The sequence below is a fragment of the Prionailurus bengalensis genome, unplaced genomic scaffold, assembly GCF_016509475.1.
Source record: "Prionailurus bengalensis isolate Pbe53 unplaced genomic scaffold, Fcat_Pben_1.1_paternal_pri Un_scaffold_57, whole genome shotgun sequence".
Lineage (NCBI taxonomy): Eukaryota > Metazoa > Chordata > Mammalia > Carnivora > Felidae > Prionailurus > Prionailurus bengalensis.
The window spans coordinates 81,170-88,893 of record NW_025091159.1 but is presented as its reverse complement, the minus strand read 5'-3'; the positions used below and the strand labels follow the sequence as shown (position 1 = coordinate 88,893).

The following is a 7,724-nucleotide window of genomic DNA, read 5'->3' as shown; positions in this document are numbered from 1 at the left end:
AAACAGAGGAGAATTTTCATGTTTTGATCCAACTATCTACCAGTAATGCCACGGAAAGTGTCATATGTAGTGGTAAAATACTGAACTCTTTGGGGCACCTGAGTGGCTTCTAGTCGGTGAAGCGTCTGACTCTTGATTTCAGCTCAGGCCATGATCTCACGGTTCATGAGTTCAAGCCTCGCATCAGACTCTGTGCTGACAGTGCGGAGTCTGCTTGGGATCCACTCGCTTTCCCCCCTCTCACTCCCCTTCCCATGCATGCTCTCTAAAGAAAGAAAGAAAGAAAGAAAGAAAGAAAGAAAGAAAGAAAGAAAGAAACTTTAAAATATATTAAGTTTACGGGGCGCCTGGGTGGCGCAGTCGGTTAAGCGTCCGACTTCAGCCAGGTCACGATCTCGCCATCCGTGAGTTCGAGCCCCGCGTCGGACTCTGGGCTGATGGCTCGGAGCCTGGAGCCTGTTTCCCATTCTGTGTCTCCCTCTCTCTCTGTTCCTCCCCCGTTCATGCTCTGTCTCTCTCTGTCCCAAAAATAAATAAATGTTGAAAAAAAAATTTAAAAAAAATATATTAAGTTTACAAAAAATTATGAAACCCTTCTCTCTAGTATCTGGAAGGAGACAAGGACACCTACTCTCACCACTTCCATTCAACACAGTACTGGAGGCCCTAGCCAATCCAAGGCAAGAAACATACAAATGGTTATACTATTGGATAGAAACAAAAGAAACTTACGATAAGGCAACACAGAGAATGTAAGGCAGACATACACAAGAATGTGAAAACCTCCGCCATTCACAGATGGATTCCACACACATAGAAAGAACTCATTCAAATCAACAAAAACCAAAACACACAACCTAATCACAAAGTGGCTTCCAAAAGGCAATTATTTCACAAAAGAAACACGTAAGTGGCCAAGACACACACACAGGGGCGGGTCCCACGAATACACCATACCTCCCAGCACCTGAGCCCCAGCAAGCAGCTAACACACGAGAAGACGAAATACCAGGCATCAGCCAGCCCTGAGCTCCCACACGCTGTTGCTCATGGGGAACAGACACGTGCCACCACTCACACCCTGCTCCTCCATGGCAAACCAATACGGTGCATGTGGATCTGCAGGCAGCCTCTGCACAAACCGGAGCACACACAGGAGAAAGAAAAAACCGTGCTGTCCTCACACACTGGGCCTTCGACAGCAGGGGAGGACCAGCACAGCCACGCAAGGAAAGCAGGTGCATTGCGCACACACAGCGCTCAAGGGTTAGCTCAACATGAAGCGAAGAACAAGCCAAAGCAATCGCTGGTGAAAGTCAAGACCGTGGTTACCTTTGGGGGACGTTCGGTGGGAGTCAGTAGGAGGTAGGAAGCACGGTAAGGTTCCATTTCTTCATCCAGGTGGTGGTTCCAAGAATGTGTTCGCTGAGTGGAAGGTATGGAAGATCAGCTGAAAGTAGTGGCCTAGGATGTTCCAAATGTCCACCGTGTGCCACACAAAAATGCAGCTCTGTGCGGGCTGCTAACCCCCAAGAGAAGCAAGGAAGCCCCACCCATCTGAGTGCAGAATCAGGAAAGAGCATCCAGACACCCCAGGAGCTACCGCCACACCCTCTTCGCCTCCAGCTGTTCATCTGGGGGAGTCCACATCGCCTTCCTAAACATAATTGGCCACAAGACACTGAATGCAGAAGCAGCTGGAAGAATAAAGATCTTGCACTAAGCCAATGCCAATGCCAATGCCATGCTTCTACACAGCGTTGTTCTGAAAATGTACGTATTTTTTGCACGAAAGGTATGAGTACGTTAATCTGTACTAATTTATCGTCTTTAAGTGAATTCATCACATGTGAGATGCTCGGATTTGGTTTGGTTTCCTTAATGTTTGTTTTAGAGAGAGAAACACACGGCACGTGAGGGGAGGGACAGAGGGAGAGGGCCACAGAGAATCTGAGACAAGTCCAGGCTGGCAGCTGGGAACACAGAGCCCCACATGGGGCTCTAAACTATCAACTGTGAGATCACCACCTGAGCCAGAGTCGGACCCGTAACACAGAGAGCCACCCAGGCGCCCGCTTCAATTCTCAGTTTAACCTCACCACAGTAGAGATCAAGAGACACAACCCCCACACTCGAAGGCTCTCTGGGGCCCTCAATATTCCCCTGATGTCCAAGTGTCCCGACACCACCGAGTCTCAGAAACACTGACCCAGGGAACAAAGGACACTCTCCCCTTCTTCTCATCAACTTCCCAATTTCTATAGGGTTTCCCCAGCTCACCAAAGTCTCTAGGGCCTGGCCCACAGGACGCAAGGGCCTAAGGTGGCCTTTGTTCGTGGCAGCCGCCTCGGGGGACAGAACGTGTGCAGCCTGTGCGGGGTCAGGGGACGGACAAGGCGGGAAGGTCTCCAACAGCCTCTGCGAGGGCGGGCGGCACACTGCTTACACGACAGCTGCGGCTGAGGCGGGCACCCGGAGAACCTCCCAGAAGCCACTACCTGCAGGGAGAAGGGCCCTTACCGCCTGCTGAGCGGTTAAGCCAGCAATGCCACGGGAGGCGCCCCCACACACACCCTGCCGCCACAGAGCGGCCACCACAACTCACAGGAGCCTGCGGGCGTCCACACGGGCAGGCCGGCCTTCCGCCCGATGGTGACTAATGCTGTCCCCCAAGTGAGCAGAACTAGGGCGCCCCGAGCCACCCGGCCTCTCACGGCAGGCACTGTGGCCTCTGCGGTTGTCCGAGCGGCGGTGGGTCCACCAGAACTCACGTGCCTCGATCGGGACAGTCTTCTGAGAAACAGGGGCCCCAGGGCGACATCCTCCTAGGTGGAAGACTTCTAGCAAGGGAGAAGCCGGATGCTCAGAAGAGCACCTCCCTCGTCCTCCACAGCGCATGCGGGCTCCTACCGCCGGCAAGAGCCACCGGCCTCCCGCCCACCTCTCCCCTGGCAAATGCGCTGTGGCGCCAGCACCAACGGAACCTACTGCGTCAGGGCGGAAAGACTACCGGGTGGGACGCTGCACCGGCAGAGACTTCTCAACACACACCCGCCCGGACGCATTGGGGTACAACGTCAGAGGCGAATCCGATCTCAGCTGCGGACCTTGGGCGATGGACACACATCAGCACAGGTTTGGGGCTGTGACAAAGGCCTCGCCCTGGTGGGGGGTTCGGATACCTGCTCAGGGGAAGGGCTGTGCGTCAGTAAGGGCAGTATGTGTGTGAAATCTCTGGAGGATCCTCTCACCTTTGCTAAAACTGCTCTAGAAAAGTAGCCAAGAAGCCAAAACCACCCCAAAAATATGCATGGGCGGGCCTCCGTGCAATCATAACCCAAGTCTGTGCTCTTTCCAACCCCCTCGCAAACCCCCCTCCTCGTCTACCAACAGGGGCTCGAGAGCCTGTAAGAGCCCCAGTGACGCTGATGGGCCACGTTTGGACCAGCTTCGGGACACCCTGAGCTACGTTGCAGCCTCGCTGCTCCTGATTGTCCATGTTTCCCAAAGCGCAAGACCCCCCACCCCTTGTCGCTTTTGGAGGACACACTGTGTCCCAGCAAAGCAGCAGTGCTGACCGCCCACCCACAGGCACACTCTGATCCGTGTGAGGTGGCATCTCAGTGTGGTTTTGCTTTGTAGTCCCCTGATGAGGAGTGACTTTGAGCATCTTTTCTTTTTTCTTGTATTCAATATAATTTTTTTTTAAGATTTTTTTTTTTCAATGTTTATTTATTTTTGGGACAGAGAGAGACAGAGCATGAACGGGGGAGGGGCAGAGAGAGAGGGAGACACAGAATCGGAAACAGGCTCCAGGCCAGAGCCCGACGGGGGGCTCGAACTCACGAACCGCAAGATCATGACCTGGCTGAAGTCGGATGCTTAACCGACTGCGCCACCCAGGCGCCCCTGTATTCAATATAATTTATTTTCAAATTGGTTTCCATTCAACACCCAGTGCTCATCCCCACAGGTGCCCTCCTCCATGGCCATCACCCACTTTCCCCTCTCCCCCACCCCCCATCAACCCTCAGTTTGTTCTCAGTATTTAAGGGTCCCTTAGGGTATGCCTCCTTCCCTCTCTGCAACTCGTTTCCCCCTTTCCCCTCCCCTCTGGTCTCCTGTGAAGTTTCTCAGGATCCACATATGAATGAAAACATATGGTATCTGTCTTTCTCTGCCTGACTTATTTCACTTGGCAGAACACCCTGCAGTTCCTTCCTCGTTGCCACAAATGGCCAGATTTCATCTTTTCTCATTGCCAAGTAGTATTCCATTGTATATAGAAACCTCATCTTTATCCATTTGTCCATTGACAGGCATTTAGGCTCTTTCCATCATGTGGTTATTGTTGAAAATGCTGCTATAAACTATGGGGTACGAGTCCCCTGTGCATCAGCACTCCTGAATCCCCTGAATTCTAGTAGTGCTATGGCTGCGTCATAGGGTAGATCTATTTTTAATGTGGTGAGGAACCTCCACAGTGTTTCCAGAGTGGCTGCACCAGTTTTTCTTCCCACCAACAATGCAAGAGGGTTCCTGTTTCTCCCCATCCTCTTCAGCATCTATAGTGTCCTGATTTGTTCATTTCCGCCACTCTGACCGATGTGAAGTGGAATCTCAGTGTGGTTTTGATTTGTATTTCTCTGATGAGGAGTGACGCTGAGTATCTTGTCATATGTCTGTTGGCCATCTGGATGTCTTCTTTCAAAAAGTACCTATTCATGTCTTGTGCCCATTTCATCACCCGATTATTTGTTTTCAGGTGTGGCGTTTGGTGAGTTCTTTATAGGTGTTTGGATACTAGCCCTGTGTCTGATACGTCATTTGCAAATATCTTTTCCCATTTCATCTGTTGTCTTTTTGTTTTGTTGCTTGTTTCCTTTGCAGTGCAGAAGGTTTTTATCTTGATGAGGTCCCTACAGCTCATTTTTGCTTTTCATTCCCTTGCCGTTGGAGACGTGTCATGTAAGAAATTGCCACAGCTGAGGTTGGAGAGGTTTTGTCCTGCTTTCTCCTCTCGGGTTTTAAAGGTTTCGTGTCTCACATTCAGGTCCTTTATCCATTTTGAGTTTATTTTTGTGTATGCTGTAAGAAAGTGATCTAGTTTCATTCTTCTGCATGTTGCTGTCCACTTCTCCCAGCACCAGTGCTTAAAGAGTCTGGTTTTTTTCCATTGGATACTCTTTCGTGCTTGGTGGAAGATTAGTGGCCGGGCCATACATTTGTGGGTCTGAATCTGGCTTCTCTATTCTGTTCCATTGGCCTATGTGTCTGTTTGTGTGCCCATTCCATACTGTCTTGATGATTACAGGTTTGTAGCAGAGGCTACATTCTGGGACTGTGATGCCTCCTGCTTTGGTTTTCTTCTTGAATATTACTTTGTATATTCGGGGTCTTTTGTGGTTCCATACACATGTTACATTATTTGTTCTAGCTTTGAAAAGAATGGTGGCACAATTTTGATGGGGATTGCATTGAAGGTGTAGATTGCTTTGGGTGGTATTGACATTTTAACAATATTCATTCTTCGAATCCATGAACATGGAATGTTTTCCCATTTCTTTGTGTCTTCTTCAATTTCCTTCATAACCCTTTCAGCATACAGAACTTTTATATCTTTGGATTGGTTCATTCGTATTTTTAAGGTTACTGATAGGTATTTTATGGTCCTGGTGCAACTATGAACGTGATCAGTTTCTTTAGTTGTCTTTCTGTTTCATTGTTATTGGTATATTAAAATGCGATGGGTTTCTGTACATTGCTTTTGTACCCTGTGAGTTTCCTGATTGATGTATCAGTTCAAGGAGACTTTTGGTGGATTCTGTCAGGTTTTCCAGGTAGAGTGTCATGTGGTCTGTGAAGAGTGAACGTTTGACTTCATCTTTGCCATTGTGATGCCATTTATTTCATTTTGTTGTCTGATTGCTGGTTCTGGGAATTGCAAACCTATGTTCAACAACAGTGGTGACAGTGGACATGCCTGTCATGTTCCTGATCTCAGGGGGAAAGTTTTCAGTTTATCCCCAGGAGAATTATATTAGCTGTGGGCTTGTATCATACGTGCCTTTATGATGTTTTCATATGTTCCTTCTATTCTGACTTTCTTGAGGGTTTTTATTAAGAAAGGATGCTGTGTTTTTTCAAATGCTTTCTCTGCCTGTATTGACAGGATCATGTGGTTCTTACCTGTGATTTTCTTAATGTGATGTATCCTATTGGTTGATTTGCAAATATTGAAGCAGCCCTATAGCCCAGATAGGAATCCTACTTGATCATGGTGAAAAATTCTTTTCATATGCTGTGCGTTTGATTTGCCAGTATCTTGTTGAGAATATTTGTATTCTCATTCATCAGGCATATTGTCCTATAGTCGTCTTTTTTTTTTTTTTTTTTCTGGGTCTCTGTCTGGTTTGGGAATCAAAGTAAAGCTGACTTCGTAGAAGGATTCTGGAAGTTTTCCTTCCATTTCTATTCTGTGGAACAGCTTGAGAAGCATAGATATTAACTGCTTTATATGTCTGATGGAATTCCCCAGAGAAGCATGTGGTCCAGAAAATGAGATAAATCTTAGGATGCAATGACTTGGACAACTCCCTGGCAAGCTGATGGTCTCAGGAATAAGATATGGATAGATATGAACATATATGAGTAGGGCAAAGGGAAGCCTCTGTCGATAACCATGGGAACCCAAAGGCAAGATGCCTGTGTTCTTACTTCAGAAACAGAGGGAAAGCTTCTGGAGTTCACTGTTTTCCCCTGCCATCCTATCAGTGGATAGAGAAGACAGTGATTCCAAGGTAACAGGCTTGCGCTGCAGGCTAAGCTCAAATGTTTGGAACAGGGCTTGGATACAGTAGGTCATGAATGGTCTCTTTCTGTGCTAAGCAGGTCCTCGAGAATACTGCCCATGGTGAACCAAGTGTTCCTCAGAGTAAAAGCATCTTTAATGGCCAGGGAGGGAAACAAGTTGGCTAGCCATCATTTCTTCTACCAGCCACCCAAACACCAAGTACTCTCAGGAAGGCAATCCTTCCTTTGGGATCTCAGAAACTGATTGCTCTTGGTTAGCACAGACCAGATTCAGAGCTGGTTAGGAGTGGCCAGCACTCACTATGCAGGGGACAGTCTCATTGTCCTTGCCTGAGACCAGAGACATGGTTATCATTACGGCCAGGGAAATCAGAATGGCTAGAAACAGGGCCAAAGTGTTTCAGTTCAGCAAATTATGGAATCAAGCTGGGACAGAAATGTCTACCTCCACATTCCTCTTATCCCAGAAGGGAGGATAGCTCCCTTCCAATATCAGTGACCCTGACTCCACCTGAGCATTGCTGCCGGGCACTTTGAAATCCCCTGGGCTTACCTTTGTCCACATAGTGCTGAAAGGCAATTGTTGAGGGACCCTGTGGCCCAAGGGATCCCGCGGTGACAAGAATATGGTCTGACACCCCAGTTAAAAGTAGAAAAAATGGCTCTGAGATACTGTCCCTGAGTGGACAACGGGGAGAACTTTGCTGGAAAAGAGCAACAGGATGGAGAATGATACAGAGAAGGCCAAAGTTCTTTCTGAACACGAGAGAATGTGATAAATCAAACAATGATGCGACGAGCACAATCTCCTGATAGGATGGTTGCCTCAGAGTAAGAACCATGTGTGGGCTAGGACCAAGGGAAACCTCCTGCAGTGTTTCTCCAGAAAGGGGTGAAAAGTTCCTGGCACT

General features: G+C 48.3%; 1 long non-coding RNA gene across 2 annotated transcripts; it reads right to left on the bottom strand.

The window, feature by feature from the left end:
• Nucleotides 1–216: 216 nt before the first annotated feature.
• On the bottom strand, nucleotides 217–2,786 carry LOC122478385. Of its 2 annotated transcripts, none has more exons than XR_006295976.1 (3): nucleotides 2,772–2,786; nucleotides 1,333–1,425; nucleotides 217–265 (listed from the first exon to the last, which is right to left on the bottom strand). It is a non-coding gene; the product is annotated as an uncharacterized LOC122478385 (long non-coding RNA). The 2 variants fall into 2 exon arrangements; XR_006295977.1 differs by lacking the exon at nucleotides 2,772–2,786 and adding an exon at nucleotides 2,281–2,298.
• Between the last annotated feature and the right edge of the window lie 4,938 nt (nucleotides 2,787–7,724).